This window comes from Ischnura elegans, chromosome 11 (assembly GCF_921293095.1).
Source record: "Ischnura elegans chromosome 11, ioIscEleg1.1, whole genome shotgun sequence".
In the NCBI taxonomy this organism is placed as follows: domain Eukaryota; kingdom Metazoa; phylum Arthropoda; class Insecta; order Odonata; family Coenagrionidae; genus Ischnura; species Ischnura elegans.
Window position 1 is genome coordinate 17,872,798 of NC_060256.1, and position 18,070 is coordinate 17,890,867.

The window sequence follows — 18,070 nt, forward strand, 5'->3', positions numbered from 1 at the left end:
TTTCTTTCAGCATAAATCTACGCTTTACTGGTTTTACCTCTCATTGGTCAACTTACAAATGATTAGCAATTCCACATATAACGTAACGTTTATCAATACGAAACCAATTCCTTTGGTTAACAACATCATTTATTTCAATGATGTTGAACAAGTTCAATTGGAAATCTTTGAGACCGACAATTATTCTACTAATTATTTCGGGTAACCTCTGCGTGGCATATAACGAATGTTTTAAATGAATTCCCCATATAATTCTTTAGAATGAAAACTATGTCACTTATCAGTCGATAAGATTTATTGCGTTCCAATATTAATGAAATCATGGTCTCCCTTCAGTTTTATAAAACTCGTCAAAATTGTGCTCCTATGTGGCTTCAGAAAATTTTATTAGAATATTTTATCTGATACTTAAAATATCAATAACTCTTACTTTCAAAACTTAATTTCACTAACCGAATACGTCCTTGATTAGAAATGGTTATTAGGATTGCAATTAGGAGAAAGAGAGCATCATTATTTTTCGAATATGATTGGGTTATGTGCGAAGTGCATTGTTGAACCACAGAACGTGAGTAAATGCCAGACATATCCGTCATTCTTCCAAGGAACGAGCATATTTCCCCTCACAGCGAAAAGCTTCGCAGGCTTGACATTTCTTCTACGCGGAAATGTCTATTGAACGTCTCATTATTTTCATCGTTTGCTAATTGAAAAACTCTAGGAAGCGCTATGCATCATTGACCTTCTTAATAGCCCTCATGCAAGCGGAAAACATCAGTTGGAATTAGGCCGTCGACTCTTTACCTACCCGTTCATAGAAAAACTATGCATCACAAGCGCATCGCTGTCGCTGCAATCCACTAATGGAACGGTATACATAAGCTATTTATAAGGCAATAGCCTTTATTCATTCAAAAAAAAACTTATCTGCTTTTCGGCCTAAAATTCTGTAAATAATTCGCGATAAATAGAAATATTTCTGTCTATGAAAACTTGAAGTAAGCAATTTTGTTAATACCGTCTTAATCACTTACTTTGTATCGTATGTAGGAACTATTATTGCATTTTCTGTAACTACCCGAGCAATTTCTGATGTGTTATACCTTGCTTCAAGTGGGCATAAACCAAAAAATAATATTGAAATAAATACCTACTTGCAATATTTCACTATTATAAAATTTATTACGACCTAAGTTTCAGGATTATTACATCATCTTCAAGGTCTTTGTTTTAATGTTGCTTCATCATCTTCAAGGTCATCATCAACTTGAAGACGAAGTGGCAAGATTTAAACGTTACAGCGTTTCAATCTTACTACTTAGGTAAATTTTATAATCGTGGAATATTGCATTTATTTCAGTATGGAAAAATTCCACTCCAATCTTTCGATTTTATTCCAAATATACAAGCTTTATTTATTATTATTATTATTATTATTATTATTATTATATAAGCGCAATATATTTATTATTATTCGGGATGGTCGGATCGGATACCTCGGATCCAATTACCTGCAGATACTGCCCTTCATCGGATACATCGAATCCAAAGTCGTGGAATACATCGGATCTGGATCCGAAATTTTAAATAATAGCTTCAGTGAATGTACCGCCCCATAAAGGGTGGAAAGAGTTCTGATTCTCTCTTCGAATGTGCCGTTGCATGCGATTCTTGTCCTTTGCCCTGGTCAGTGGTTTATCCGAAGATTTTTCCTATTTTCATTTCAAAACCCAAGCGTAACGGTTTAAGTCCTGAGCGTATAAAGATGTTTAAAAAAACAACTTGAAAGCCTATAAAAACGATTTTTAATTTATAAATATATTAAAATGTGTGTGAAAATCTAAACATCATTCCTTCGATTGTACGTACCCAGAATAAACTTGAATAATTACTTCGTTTAATAGGAAGAATTGCAGGAAAATGCATTTGGATCCGAAAATATCCGATCCGAAAGATCCGGCTCCGAAAATCAAGGATCCGATCCGAATCCGAAAAAAATCCTGAATCCGTCCATCCCTAATTATTATCACGGTTTAATTACATTTTGCACCTTTAAGAGCCACCTTCCGTTAGTTATTTTCTTTCTATTTGGCCTTATAGGTTACGAGTGATGTTGGTAGGCCACTTTACCTCACGCTCCCATCCTAACAATCCGTTTACTCTCTCTGTTCCGCCTTCACACCTTTCCGCCCGCGTCTCTCTAGTTTACCTAGCCACTCCCCTGTCAGTTTCTAGCGCCGCATAGACCCCTCCACGTTTTCCTGCCTTCCCTTACAAACCCTCCTCCCTCCGATAATGATGATGTTGTTCATCCCCCACCTATCCCTTTCCACCCTTCTTGCGTCCCGTCCTTCCTTTTCAGACGGTTGGAGCGATTATTTTTTAAACTGGTAAGACTTGACTGAAAAGCGCGTATTTTTGTGATGAACTCTCAGTATTCAAGGTGAAAAATAATCAAATTTAACGGCTATTTTGATGGTATATAATTAATTAACCCATTACCGCCCACCATAGCCATGCGACTACATCCTAATAATTTGAGCATAAGAGGCTCTTGAAGGTAACCCGAATTTCTTTTTGCTGTCGAATTACCACAAATATAGTTGTTGAACCTTGCAATTTAATCTACCCATTAATTTATTTTTTAAGTCAGTCGAAATAAGCCCACTGACGAAAAAGGCTGGGGTGAAACGGAAATTCCATAATCTATGTAAAATTAATGCAAGTGTCATGTAAGTAAACACGAAATGGCATTGTATAGATTGTTTTAACTTTCCTTCATCCAAAAATATATTTTCCCTGGAGATTCATCCTTCCTCCTTTCAAGGTCTCTCCCATACCAACAATGAACAACATTAGGTTCGGAACTCGTTCCCACTCAGTTTGGGCCATAATGAAGAAAGAAGCTGATGTCTCGCCAAAATTTTTCACTGGAAAATTAAAGACGACTATTGGGGCAACGTACATAAATATCTTCACAATCGCAAGCAGAAAGTTTTCTGGGCGTAAATATTATTTATATATTTTATTTATTTCACACACCACCGAAAACAGCACTGTTTGGCCTTTACATCGGGGTTGATAACATTTAATAATCACGCGTTCACAAATATCCATGCCCTGTTTCAAGATAACTTACCCAGGCGGGACTCGAACCCGCGACCTTTGACTTTACCCAGCCGCCACCGAAGCCGGCAATAGGTTAGCTAGTCCTTCATCAAAAAAATGGGTTAAGTACACCTATACGTGGTGCTCGCTATAAATTATTGCATAATTCCTGGCAAAGGATAAAACTTACTTCCATTTTCTTGAATAGAATATTTTATTGTGGGTCGCGGAGTCAATGAAATATTAGGATAAGTAGATTTCAATCAGGAAAAATTCGCCTCCTTGAATGGCCTTAAGAATATGGAGCTCAGTTGGTTTCACTCTGATGGAAGTCATTGGTGTGCTGCGTAAGCAGTTGGCCTAATTGCTCACACCATTATTTAAACCAATTTGCCAAATATTTTAGCATCACCCAAACTTACGTACTTTTCCTTCGTCTTTTGCATTGGGAATTTTAAATTCCTGAATAATTTTTGAGAAGAGTCGTCATGCACTAGTAAACACACCCATAAATATCCGTGCCGAAGTGAACTTTTAGTTATGCATAACGCTCATCTTTTCTCTCCCATTTCCATCTCATCCCAGCCACGCTCTGACTACGCCGTGCAAATTCTATTCATTCCTCCACGATGAAATCGCCACATCAATTCCCTCGGACAACCCATCGCCTGAATAATCTTTTTCCCTCTGGGAATTCCTATCATGCTTTCGATATTCTGGGCGAATTCCGTGGGTTTCCGTTTGAAAAGGGTTTCGGGTAGATAGGTGGGCAGGTTGGGTCAGGTAGTCTCTCCGTCGAGCTGAGCAATTTGGCTCTGGTGCGCGCGGTTGAAAGGTTTATCCTCTCACATCTGTGAGATATACTCACCAGATGAACACATGCTGAAGCGGCCTTGTGAAGAATATTTTTCGCAAAGAAAATTTTACTTGATTATTATCAATAGATTAAGTCACCGAGGGGATAACAGCATAAAAATGGGAATTTTCAAAAAGGCCAAAATGGGAAAAAGTTATACTTAATATATCGATAGCTAATTTCTAATAACACGTGTCTCAAAAATAGCAACTTTTCTTGGAAACCTAAAAAACGATTAAATTCTTTTACTTGTACACTGAAATTAAAAACTAAAAGTTCATAAAACCGAAAAGGAAGCATTCATTTGCAAACTTAGCCATCGACATTTAAATTTTTCTCGGGTATCAGCGCGGGTAAGATATAGAAGAGCGCTGACGTTTCGGGTTCCAACTAATCACCCATTCTCAAGGATATCCTTGAGAATTCAAACTTTATGCTTCACGACCCCTTATTATATATATATATATTTTTTTTTAGATCACGATATATTTTTTTTTTATATATTTTTTTTTATTGACCCACATCTCGTGATCTAAAAAAAAAAATATATATATCCTTGAGAATGAGTGACGAGTCGGAAGCCGAAACGTCGCGTCTACGCTCTCCGTATATCTTTTAGCTGCGCATAAAACCTAGAAAAGTTTAAACACAAACACCACCTTAATATGATAATGAATTCATAGCGGTTAAGCCAGGTCTGTTTTTATCAACAAATTTATGTTAGTTTTTAGTACTAATGGTGCATATCTTCGAATTGTATTTTAAATTTTGCGAAATATAACTATTTTCGCATAAAAATTCAATGTAATTAGCATTAATAATGTCATTTTATGTCTTAAAAATAATCCTTTTATTTCGGTGTTGTTATTTAAAGATTTTTTGGAGGAATTTATTTTATAGGTATTTTCATTCGTGTTGCTTTTTTATTTTTACAGGAACGTAATGCTTTAGGTTTTATAAATATATGCAATATGCCAACATATTTCATGTCGAGTTTTATACCCTTGCTTTGCCATACTACAATTATTGCCATATTACGTTGATTTCTTGGAGAAATATTCATGATAACTAAACAATGGTGAATAAAAATATTGAGGTATTTAAAATATTCACTTTTCCTCGCATACCTGGAATATCGCACTTTGAATTAATTCCATATCGCCATCTTTAAGCATGTAGGTCAGTGTGGACCTACATGCTTAACCTAAGGAACCACGAAATACAGATTTATTTTGGCATGGGTCGAATGCATTTTTGTTTAGTAAGTGTATGGATTTCATTTCAAAGTCAGCAAATGAAATGCATATACGTTGCAACTAACACTGTATAATGGAATATTTCACATACATTTCAAAATCGCGACTTATACTTTGCTAAAAAAACGCCATTGTTTTTTATCTTGATGCATACCACATTATCGTTAATGCCTAAGGCGTTTCTCTAAAAGTACGTACATATTTTGCTCCTATGGACGGAATTATTAAGGTTTAACGGAAGCTATTATTCGTAGGAAAAAATTTCTTTCTGTCTGCCATGGGACGAAAACATATCTGCTGGTGCCAACAACTATAATATCGTCTAGAATATACACGATATTATAGTTGTTGGCACCTAGACTCTAGATCCATCCCATGAGAGCTATACCTTAATCAGCAGTACCCATCAGAATCAGAAAGGGATTTTGTGAAATACTTTTTATGCCTATTATTTCGTTATCTCGAAGGATTATCACGTTAGCAACCACCTTTCGCGGTCAAGTGCGCCTTTCCTAGGCCTTTAGGGATAGAAATAGGTGAATGATTGGATTTGGGTCTATGTTCTTCGCGATGGTCTGCTTTAAATCGGCCCTTCAATCAATCTCGTCCGCATATCTCCCTCCCCTCCTCATTCCAACCCTCCTCCCACCCACACTCCCCCCCTCCCCTTCGCATTCCCTGCATATTTATCTCACATGCGTCTCATCCAACCCCTCTGCACTCCCCTCCTTCCGCCAGTCCCACCTCATCCCTTACGACAACCACCGTCTTCGTCATACGTCTGTAAGTACTTACGTATATGAAGGAGGCGGTGGTTGATCAAATGGTTATTTTCATATTTTTCGGTAAATATATGATATTTCTGGCAATGCACAAGTACTTGGTGTCCTCAGTGCGCATATTAAGAGACGATTAGCTAAAAGTTATTTTGCTACTTTTAGCCCATACTGAAATGAGGACTCTCTTATAGAGCATCTCATTTTTGACGGTTGATAAATCGTTGTAATAGTTTGACCTGCCTATCAGTTGGAATGTGTAGTATTCTAATTTAGGACTGAATTCATTATTTATGTATACATCAGAAACAGTTACATTCAAAATAATGTTGCCTTCAACGTAGCTCGAATCATAACCATTGGCCACACGGACTCCTATAATATTTAGGTATAGGCTAATGGACGGATTCTTTCTAATCGAGGTACGGCGAGAAAGGCCTCGAATCCGCAATAGAGAATCGCGGAAACCAGAAACTGATCTGATTTTCCTGCTAGGGTTTTATCAGTGATTGGTAAAATTTTTCCAGGACTTGTCCAGTGGTGGGACGTTTAACCACGACACTCGAAATTTTTACTGTTTTCTATCTTAAAGGTAGTCCCTTCAATTGTCCTTTCCCTCTGAAATTCACCCTCTCTAAATTAAAAAGAAAACTAAGGGGATGTCATTAATACTATCATACTTATTAAGGTCAACCCTAACACGAAGCAGCGGCAATCATTGACATTAATTGCTGCGATAAAATCTCACAGCACCTACCGCAACGAACCTTCAGTCCTGATAATTAAGTATTTTGAAGAGTGACTTGAGAAGTCGAAGGTCTGTACTTCGATTCCCGGTTCGAGTGTATTTTTATCTTTATAATAGTATTGAAATTAATCCGTTGCACACCCGCCAGATTTTACTCAGCCATATACATTCATGTTTCATCGCCGAAAAAGTATTATAAGTTTTGTTTTCTTCGGATAGATAGCTGCTGGGGTGAACCAACTTGTGTTTTCCTGCCAGAACTGTTATCTGGAGAGCTTTATATATCTCGTTTGAAGGTCATTGACGTTCGCCCAATTCTTGAGTTACCACGTGTTTCGTCACGCTGTGTTGTGTATACATTTGGGAGTAAGAGGAGGGTGAATTTCTATTGTGACGCCATAGATCATGTTTTCTTTCCACTACTATTCCTAATCTCGAAAATTTAGTTGATCATCTCTGCTGGTTGAGAGAGCGAATTTGATCCAGTGAGGACAGCATGTCCTTCTCATGCATTTTGCTTTGTCCGCAGTGAAATGGCGAAATTATTATCCTGATGTGGTTCTGGAGCCTGCAATCTTGTGGTATCACTTTCTGCACCCATTCACTTCAACAGTGGCGTAACTGGGAATATGCTTTGAGGGGACAGGGCGGACTAGGGTGGCAAACCCCCTTCCTCAGGAAACGGGGGAATTTTTGAAAAATTACAGGCCTGGAAATTCATTTTACACCATTTTGACCCTGGAAATTTAACTTTATGCTGAATCAGTTATTAAATTTCAAAGCTAGAAAATAGTGTTAAATAACTTTTTTATTTCTCTGAGGTCTCTGAGGCTATGATCTATACCCTCATTCCCATAGTTACGCCGCTGCGCTCTACTATTGGAGCTACTCAGTGATTCCCCTCACTAGCGAGTGAATTAGGAGCCAAGCCCTATGGTGGCACAATAACTTTTCGCTCTTCGGGTGCTAAGTGCCTTTGACGATATTTTTGATTTCAAATCAGTGGATGAATACGAGGGAAATCTTACCGTCGATAATATGTTTTCCCAAATACTTACGGTAATTATGATGAATAATTTGGTAAAATTTTGGTATTACGGGAATCATTTATTGTACTGACTAAATGCAGAGGCAAGGTAAAGGAAATCGTCCCCAAGGCTTCCGTGAAGATTATGAGGGTAGGCCGCGATTCTTCTGGGTTTCCTTCCGTGAACCTGAGAAAGCCAAGTGGGACGTTGACGAAATATTGTCCAGTAAAATGGATGAACGAGGAAGGAAACCCGGAGTGATCGCTGCCCAAAGGGACCATGTTGATTAAGTCTCCAGAATGCTGGCTTTCGACCCCGTGGGCTCGGGTTCAGACTTAGGCGCTGGCGTAGAATATTCGGAACCTGACCGATCCCTGCTTGAGTGTTGTTATGATGACACTTCATGTAAAATACACTCCTTCCGTCGGATGGGACCTTAAGCCGTGGTCTCCATGGCTCCTTTCTTTAAGAGTAGGGTAATGCTGACGCCGGGTTTCTCTCCACCTTTCCTTCCTTTCCCTTATGGCGCAAATTATCTTAGCTGTCGGTTCCTACCTCCAAATACCATTCCATACGTGATACTATCCTGTTTTACAGTACGAAAGTGAGCCAATTTACACTTCATAACCTCATGTCATCCGAATGAAAGCAAATCACGCAATAGGAAGCTGAAACGTGCACTCTGAGGTTAAAATAACAAGAATGAAGAATATGGTAAAACTCGGTAATAACGATGACGAATGTAACGAAATCCCGCCTATAACGACGTGAGTTCCCGGTCCCTTGCACTTTCCAATGATCGCCAATGTTAATTTCCTCTCGTGTAATACGAAACGAATGATGCGAAATCCTCGCTATTACGAGCTATCCTCCGGTCCGTTGGGGAATTATTTCCTCTTATAAAAAGAAATCACTGCGGTCTTCGCAACTTGAACTTTTTTACCTTATCACCAGTTGTTCTCACGTGAGGCTTTCACCACATAGTTCTGCAGTTGATCTTAAAATCCATCCCTTTAAAGCCGTTTGATGGAAAGGTTAGAACGAATGTTTTCTTTTACGGATCTTTTGCGTAAATAAAGACGTTTTACGGAATACATATTAGTATTAGCCGGCAGTCCACTGACGTATAGGGCAAAATCCTTCATTTTGGATACAACGAAATCCCGTTTGAAACAAAATAGAACGATGGTACACTGAAGTTCGTTATAAGCGAGTAATACTGTATGCAGCATACTTCAATGGTGTAACTATGGGGGGGGATGAGGGGACGTATCCCCCCCAAAGCATCAGAGAAATCAAAAAATTATTTGAAAATCTTGTCTGGATGTGATGCATAATAACTGGATCTGCTGAATGTAAAATTTTAAGTGACATAATGATGTAAAATGCATTTTCAGGCATGTTATTTTTCAGAATTTTTCCTGAAATCCCCGTTTCCTGGGGGGGGGGGGTAGCCCCTAATAACTCCCCTCATCCCCCAAAGTCTCCTAATCCCCTCCCCTAAAGCTCCCTCATCCCTCCCAAAGCATACTCCACTGTAGTATAGCATTTATTGAATAAAGAGATTGTTCTTCGACACGGGACGTGCATTGACAGTAGAATATTCTCCTTTACTAGCCAATGTCGATCGTATTAGATTTCTGCCATTCCCCTTCCACGGCTGGCATCGAATTCCGTATCTGAAGTCAGTGGATCTCCGGTTTCTAAGCTCCTTGGCTATCCTCCTCTCACGCCCACCCTATCTTCGTCCTATCTATTCCAGCACTCACGCAATAGGTACTTACCCCTTCTCCTGCATCGAATCATTTCTTCGGTTCTATCACCCTCTCCCCAAGTGAGGGGGGCTTCCCGCCTTGGACGTTTCGGGCCACGGACATACCAGCAGGCAGGCTCTGTGCCTTCCCCGCACACCCCCTGCCATCGCTCACCTATTTGCCCCATCCCACTCCTTTCTCGCCTTCCCCTGCATTCGTCCTCACAGCTCTCCTTTGTCCGACCCATTCCACTCTCCCTTTCATCCATTTCCGACTCAAGTCTTCCTCATACTCAATGCCTTTCTTTTTTTTTACTTTTTTTATACGTCATTCCTTCCCTCCCCACAATCCACTTCTCTTCCTCCTCCTCCACCCACGCAGACTCCTCTACAGCGGCCGAGCGCGCCCGAACGGTGGCGGAGACGCCCGAGTGCATGCAGTACGCATTCCCCCTCCCCTCCAACCCCTGGCGACCGCACCCCGAGCTCCCTCCCCTCTTCTCCCCACCCCCCTCTCCTCTTTCCGCCCCTCCATCGCGCAATGCCCTCCCCTCCTTCGCGCCTTCCCCTCCCCCCCTGAATTTCTCCCCACACCACCGCCCCTTTCCCTTTCCTTCCGCCCTCCGTTTGTTCTCGTCTAGTCTGCTCACTCGCATTTTCCGTAGTGACCCCAGTCGCGAGCTTGTGCCAATCTCTCGCGCGTTTTTAAGTAACCTCTTTTTTCATCTCTATCCGCACCCGGTTTTTCCTCCTCCTCTCCACCGCAACTCCAGTTGTCGTCTCCTGTCCTCTCTCTCTCTCTCTATAAAACCCTCAAACCCCCCTTCCCTATTATCTTTTTCTCTCGTCATTCACACCCCCGTCTCTCGGTCTAAGAGCGCAGGACTTCACTAAGCGAGAGCTCTGCCCGCTTGTCCAAGTATACCCTTGGTCCTGTCGAATGGGGACTGTGCTAGCACCACGGCAGACTAAGCCGGACTAAAAAATTTTATAAGAATCGCATCGCCCGCGCGCGCGCCTCTTTCTCAAGAGCTGCGTCCGCCGCAAACGGTTCTAGTGTCGCCCGCTCCGCCTCCCGCCGTCGCCGGCTCGCCTTTCGCCGCTTACCCGCTGCCGCCGCTGCGTACGTTCGTTATCTGGCCCAGCCGCCTACGCTCCGAGAACAGCGCCGTAGAGGACGACGAGAGCCGATCCGCAGTGTACCGCCTCTGCTCAACCGGCCAGCATCGTTCGCTGCTTACAGCTCTAGGAGACAAGCCGGGACATAAAGAGTTTCAAGGAGTCGAAGCCTAGTTACACTGTGCTTGCCCACCGAGGAACCCCTGGCCAGACTTGAAGCCCTTTGGACGTCGTCTGCGAGGTGCCGACAACTTGGAAGACAGGAACTCCGTCTCGTCGGCTGTTGTGTTCTGCAAAGATAGTCTCTTCGAGGAATTGATCCTAGGAAAGGGAGATTATACTGTTATTAAATCAGGTGTGTGTGAAGCAGGAAAATGAAGTGATTTGTGTGTGTGTGCCCTCAACCCTCATAATTTTGATGGGAAAATAGCTAGTTATTCCCTGAAGCCCATTTGGTCAGCAATATCCCAACTTGTCCCGTTTCCATTGTTTGTCTTGCGTTTTCCTCCCAACCCATTGATGCCCATCTCATAATCTCATCGGCGTCGAGGTATTTAGTTTGTGTGCCTGGATTTGCCTGGCCTTTCTTTTGGAGGAATCATTTTGGAAGCTGGTCCTGAAATTTGTCGGAATTAAGAGAGTCATGGGTTTGTTATTGCGTGGGATGTTGGGCAAACGGTCAATTTGGTGAGTACTTAACTAACTGTTCAATTTCGACCCAATCTTCTCTTCATGATGTCCTCAATATTGCTTTATTTTTATCTTTGGTGAAAACCGAATATTTGGGTTATTTTATTGCACACAGAATATTGCTCTTGTATTATATTTGGTTCACCTATCTTCTCTTAGGTAAAAAAATTCCATCGCTTAAGGCGAACATATGCTTGTATAGGTGAGGTTCATGAGAAAACCGCAGGCTTATCGTTCTGCCGTATTGCCGGATGAAGTTCTTTTTCTGTTTTTATCATCTCGTACTCTTTTCCATAGGACACGCCCCTTACTTACGACTCGGAGACGTCAGCGCACGCAATTGATGCACTATAGAACTGGACTACTCGCATATGGTTCTACAGGATATTCTCAGTACGTTAATACTTTTGCAATGTTCCCCTCGGGATAATTAAGGCGAGTCTCAATATGACTGCTTTTACTTATGCATACTGCTTGCTCAAGCAAGCGTGCTCTTTTAAGATTTGAGCGAAAGCCAGCTTTCAACATGGGAAAGGGCGTATAGTGTCATAATTTTTCGCGGTTTCGTACGTTACGCATTTTTACGTTATTAGCTTAAGTCGTGCTTCGTGCTCAGCGCTGCGTGTCTGTTGAAAGCGTGTTTCTCCCGCCAGATGAATACTCCGTCAACTCGTTCCTCGAGCATGAAAATCTCTATTCAGGACTCGACCGGGCGCACTTTCTCCCGTCCGCGATATGGGTGTGGGACGAACGAATGTCAGATTACCTGGTGAGAGTTCTTCTTCTCGGTCAGCCTTTTACCGATCTTGCCCTTTTTAATGCCTTTCCAAACTTTTCGATTCCTCCCTCAGCTTTTACCCGGTTGGGAGTTTGGGCACAACCGCTTCACCAAGGCAACGTCCGAATCGAAAAAGGCAGTCGTTTATCTAAGTCTTAATTTCATACGACTGGCGACTTTTTTCGTCAGTTAATTTTATTAGAGGATTTTCCGAATTCTAGAGTTCTTATTCATATATAACTCGAATTGATTCCACGGAGAAAATAAATGGCAAATTCCGCTAATTAACTTTACTTGGGACAGTCTTCTTGACCAGATGACATCCCTTGGTGATTAACACGTATACCCTTTTTATAAACCAGATAATGCGGCATGGTAATGATGAATGTCTTGAGCCAAGTTCATTTCTCCAGAACTTGAAAAGTATTTTTTACAGAGCTGAATTATGATAGTTCCATGCATTAATTTCTTCGGAAATTAAATTGTTGGCATTGATAAAAAGGCTGCCACCTTCGTCTTTGCGTCTACATTGCATTGGAGGATAAAACAAGCGAGTATCCCGTATCTTTTCCTTGAAGTGACTACGACGAACAATGCTTGCCAAAATAGTATTACATCAGAAACAAATACTTTTATCAGAAAACTAATGCGAATCATTTGGCAGATTTTTTTCGCTGGCATTGCAAAGTCCACATGGCAACTTTATTTTAGAATAAGGAGTGTAATTTAAGATACATTGATTGTGATCGACATAAGTCAACAACCCTGTGATGCGTTTGACGTATTTACCATGTGCTAGGCTTTTTATTATGACGTAATTCATCTGTTTCATATCCTTAATAACCTGTCCTATGTAAAAAATTTGGGACCCTCTTTGCCCATTTTTCCCGTTCAGCAGTTCTTCAACGATTGTTATCATCAAGCTCTCATTCCTCATGATTTCGCCGACCAAATTGTCCCGTCCTTTACTCAGGGTTTTCCACTGAGGAAATTTTTGTTCTAATAAAAAAACTTCAGAATCGTCGTGAAGATGTTTTTATATCGCAGAAATTGTGGTGCCCAACTCGTAAGTATTTTTAGGAAATAAATGAGAGAGATTTAAGATCATAGATTTCCCCGGCGTATCAAGTGCAGAAAGGATTCTCCAGTTTTCCACGGACTAATTGGTTCCAAGTATTACGACTTTTCGAAGAATGATTTGCTCTTCATCCTCAAGGGATCTTCAGAATCAAGAAACCTAATCTGATCTTCTGAATCCAGAAGATCTCCTGAGGATGGAAAGCAAGTCCTCCTTCGAAACGTCAGCAGACATGGAGACATTTCCCGGTGGAAAACCCGAGTACCTTTTCTGCACAAGGGGAGAGATTGATTGCATGAAAGGATTTTCCGTTACTTTCCATCGAACTGGAGAGAATGGATGGCATATTCCCAAGCGCGCTCAACTTCTCGACCTTTTCGGAGCACGGAGTCGGCCTCCTACTTCTTCCCTGCCTCGGCTGTATCCTCCCACACCCATATCCTTCATCTGTTTGCCTCTTCTCCGCTGAAGTGTTTAGTCTGGGCTCCCCCAAAAAGAGGCACCGAAAAGTCGGACCGAAATCTGTGGGCGATGCCTCGGGAGGCACGCACTTGACCCGCCAGCAGGAGGATGGGAGAGTTTTTATCTTCCGGACTCCGGAAAGAATGTCGAGCACCCTACGCCTCATTGACGAAATTTAGGCCTCTCTCTATCATAGGGGTCAGATGAGATAAGGGCGTCCGCTCCTAGTTTCATTATATGGAGTCGGAGGATCTCGCGGAGAAAAAAAATCTAACAGCTGATGAAACCGAGTGTTGCTGAGAAAATTCAAACCTATTCAGGCGTGATATAGTGGAGTTTTTAAGTATTAATTATAATCATAAATGCGATTACATTTTATTTTAACAGCACGAAGTGTATTTGACGATTACTTTACTGAGAGACCGCCTTATTCATTCGTTTCACTCGAGTTTTGGAAGTTTTTCACTGAAATATTTCCATGATAGGTTTTCACTGAAATATTTCCAGGCGTAGGGACTGCCCCGTCCTTACTTTAAAAATACGGTTTGTTAAAAAAATTTGAATAAAAGTCGGTAGGTAGCCCCTAAAACCCCAATCATGCAGAGTGCGTAAGATTTTTCTGCGCCAAACCCGATCGTAGGCCTTCTCTATGTCGAAGAATACCAAGGCTGTGGACGAATATACTCTCGAAGACAGAATTATTTCTCGCAAGTGTATATTTTGACGCACTGAGTTACAATGCAGGACTTATGCTCGCGAGTTACAGAGAGTTATTAGTGGAATTTCCTCCTCAATTACGCGCTCTTGGTTTAATTACTTGCCTAGCTAGTGTACTACGTCACGCAGTGGACTGCTGTCTCTCCTATTTTGTTTCTTGTAAGGCAAGTGATAGCCGTACATTTACCGCATTTTTCTTTCTGAGTTCAACACAACAATATTTTAATGGCGACTGGTAGGCTCTTTATTATTTTCATACGGATGCTGTGATCTGAATTAATCATTTTCTACTATTCCTGAGCGTAGTAAGCTGGATCACAGAGAGGGCGTTGGTTTCCTAGCTAAAAAAAACCTTCTTCTTCTTTGCTATGTGTCCTCAAAAATATTTACGACCTCGCATGCTACCCGGGATAATAACGTCATATTCTAGTAATGCTTGAGAACGCTTCATACGAACTTTTAAATTCCTTTTACTTCCATATTCGCTCGTGAAGCACAATTATTACATTTTAAGCCATCTCTCCCTTTGATGACTCATTGAACCTACCCGGTCACCAATTTCATTTCATTTTCCATTGCGAAATATGGTTGGGGAAATAAAAGAGACCCGCATTTTTTCGTTTTCCCATTCTTCGCCTACTTCTAGAACTATTCGCACGCTTAACCCTTGCGCTAATATGTTGCTGACGTCACGAACTTGCGCGGAGCGTGTCTGCTGTTCTCCACTACTCAACAGCCTTGTTCTTAGGCGGCGCGTGATTCTCTGTGGATTATTCTCTTGTGAGCTTTCCCTTCCCCCAACGAAAGAGTAAACGGGTGAGAGTATCTAATGACGTCACAAACTCATGAAAAGGGGATAGTGGAAAATTTCGGGGACTTCTTATCTTGCACCTCCGTGGGAATGGGTTAGCGCTGAAGTAATTTATTATCGTCTTAAGTATACCTAACCGTTCATAATTCCGATCTCCGATCTTAGTGAACGACCACTAGCGATTGAAAATTGAGTTCCAGGAATAAGATGTGGGAAAATAAGACTACATACCAATTGCTCACCCTAGTATAGAAAATGAGTATATTCTGGGAATTTTAAGATCTTATTATATGCAAATTCTCGTCTTAGGTGACGCTACGTGGAATAGTTTTCTGTGTCGACTGCTACGCATATAATTTGTGCCCGATGGAGATAACCGTTTTCATGAGTGCGTCCTTTAGAAGACGAAAGAACTGATACGAAAACTGACTCAAGAAGAAAATAAATCTCCAAAAACAGGCCAGCGGCTGACATAATCGACATGTACGGAGAGGAGGAACAAATTAGCAGGGAATTAACCGATAATCAGAGTAGTATTCTCGGTATTCCTACCGGTTTACTTCGTTTTGTATCAGAATCTTTTCAACTAGCGACTCGTCTATCATTATCAGAATAAAACTAATTTATTTCCCATATGTTTCACCGTGATGACAATGGACGATTCGTCTGTTGAAACATCGGTGATATACAGCGAATTAAACCAGTGGCAATTCCGAGAAGACTTCACGCAAATAATTCGCGGGGAAAGAGTTACTTAATATTTTAACCTATAATCAGTTTGCAAGATTTTAATTCCGATACAGATTGGTACACATGTGATAACTTTCTTAGGAAAAATTCATCAGAAGCCAATTAGCTCCCCAGCAAGCGTTATTTTTTTGTCTTAACTTATCTTCCTCTTCTATCTACTTACCGATTTTATTTTACGAATCGCGACTTCTGATGAACAAGCCTATTGTGTTTTAAGATCTAGATATCCCCCGTGTACTTTTCCTGCCGTCTAAGAGACTTCGAAAAACCCTCGGACATACATCAACTCCCCTAGAGTCGCGACAGGACTTTGTTTTGCCGCCCGTCTGCCTTGCCGTCATAATGCTCGCTTGCTCATCATAAGCATGAGGAGGTCGTCCGGGCCACGCCCCTTCCTCTTTTGGGCGGGGTTGGTACCGCACGCGTGATCCACTCGGGTAATTAGCAGAGTAATCTCCACGTAGGAGTGGTTGCCGCAAGGTTCCATAATGGAACTGCTCAAGTGTTCAACTCCCAGGCTGGCGGCTTTTTTCTATCATTTTTCAAAGCATTCATAGCACAGGGGTTGGTGACTCTTCAAATTCGCCATGACCCCCCAATGCTTTGGTCCGTCAGTTCCTGTTTCGAAAGAGCGACTGTTCTCATAGCCACGCTGCTCGCTGATAAAATTCGCTTTTTACCCCAAAATCAGGGATGTCCCATGTGTGACCGTATGAGATTGCTAGGACTGCACGGTGGTGAATTTAGATTGACGGTTGGAAGTAATATAGAAGTGTTTAGCCACTAATAAACGTTTACCGAGTTTATTTTCGTGATTTTGAATTGGCTACACATTATGTAACCGTGATTCTGTGATTTTTTTAAGATTGGGCATTGGGACTGTCTTGCAGTTATATTTTTCCTGTAGCGCATCCTATGAAAGTGGTTTAATCGCTCTCACAGTTGATTGTCGAGTTTAATATTGTTCCCAATTTTCACTTACTATTTTCTTCAATATACCACTGGTTTTGTCCAACTGTGGACAGGCCTGATGGCGTCCGCTTTTCGTCTAAACAGGCCGTAGAGTAAATAGGAAAATTTAAGAGAAAATCGTTTGCAAAGTTTTATTCTCTAATAAATCATGAATTTTCTCAAAATTTAGGCCAGAAGATTCCAATTCATTAGGTATCCAATCGCCCTAATACATTGCGGCGCAGGTGCGTTGCAGTGTGGTTGATACAATGCGCGATTTTGCTTCGTTAGACTAATGAATTCCTCCACGAATTAAGCATTGATCTCCTCCTGAATTAAGCAGTGGCTTTCTGAAGATGGTGTATTAGCAGCAAAATTTCTTTTCATTGAGTGATTTAAGTCCACTTAACTTATTTTCAATTACTTTCAGATTCTATTTCTACGTGGATAATCCACTGTGAAGCTCTGATTTTTAACCATGGAAAATGTACGGACTTCATTGCCGTGAAGTTCATACGATGCGTAAAACATTACATTTTTGTACTGAGTTCCGTTTATTCCCATTTATTTAGGGATGAAGTTTGTTTAGTGTAATTATTGAGTAACTTCTGCTCCATTCCATGTCTTCGCCTACAATCCTTGCAATGGGGGAAATAATCTATTGTAAGAGATCGGCTACATAAAATGATGTATGTTTCATGTTACCTGGCTGCAAGACTTGATTCGTGGATATTTAAGGCTTTTGTCGTTTACGCTACTTATGTGCGCAATAGGGGCTTGGCTCAAACGCCATCCCGACGGCAGATATCGTCCGATGGCGTCTCGCATTTTCCTCCGCCCCAGAGGGCCACGATAGCGGGGAACGGCCAACCCGACACCGCGGGCTCCAGTGTCTAGGTCGCTTGATAATCTCCGAGTTAACGCGAAACGTAGGCTCGCTAGTTCGGGGGTGCAATCCTAACCCCTCGGCCTAAACCGTTCGCCGGTGTCTGGGTAACCAGGATCTCTTTTCCCCTTCCTCCGGTGAAATATATCCCTCTTATGTTTTAATTACCTAAATTTAATTGGGAGCGTAAATTTCCCCGTCCCAAAGATAAGGGGGGAATTGTTAAGGGGCCCGGGCGCGCGGTTCGTTATCCTCCCGGGGAGTGTCGTTGGGACCTCACCGGATGACAGAGGGCCCGTCCCG

At 41.5% G+C, this 18,070-nt stretch overlaps 1 protein-coding gene across 1 annotated transcript in view; it reads left to right on the forward strand.

Annotated features, from left to right (window-relative positions):
• The first annotated feature begins 10,173 nt into the window (after positions 1 to 10,173).
• LOC124168340 (muscleblind-like protein 3) overlaps positions 10,174 to 18,070 on the forward strand; it is a 1,078,040-nt gene continuing 1,070,143 nt past the window's right edge. Inside the window, exon 1 of the mRNA XM_046546513.1 lies at positions 10,174 to 10,999. The gene's annotated coding sequence lies outside the window, so the exon portion shown is untranslated. The remainder of the gene's footprint in view (positions 11,000 to 18,070) is intronic.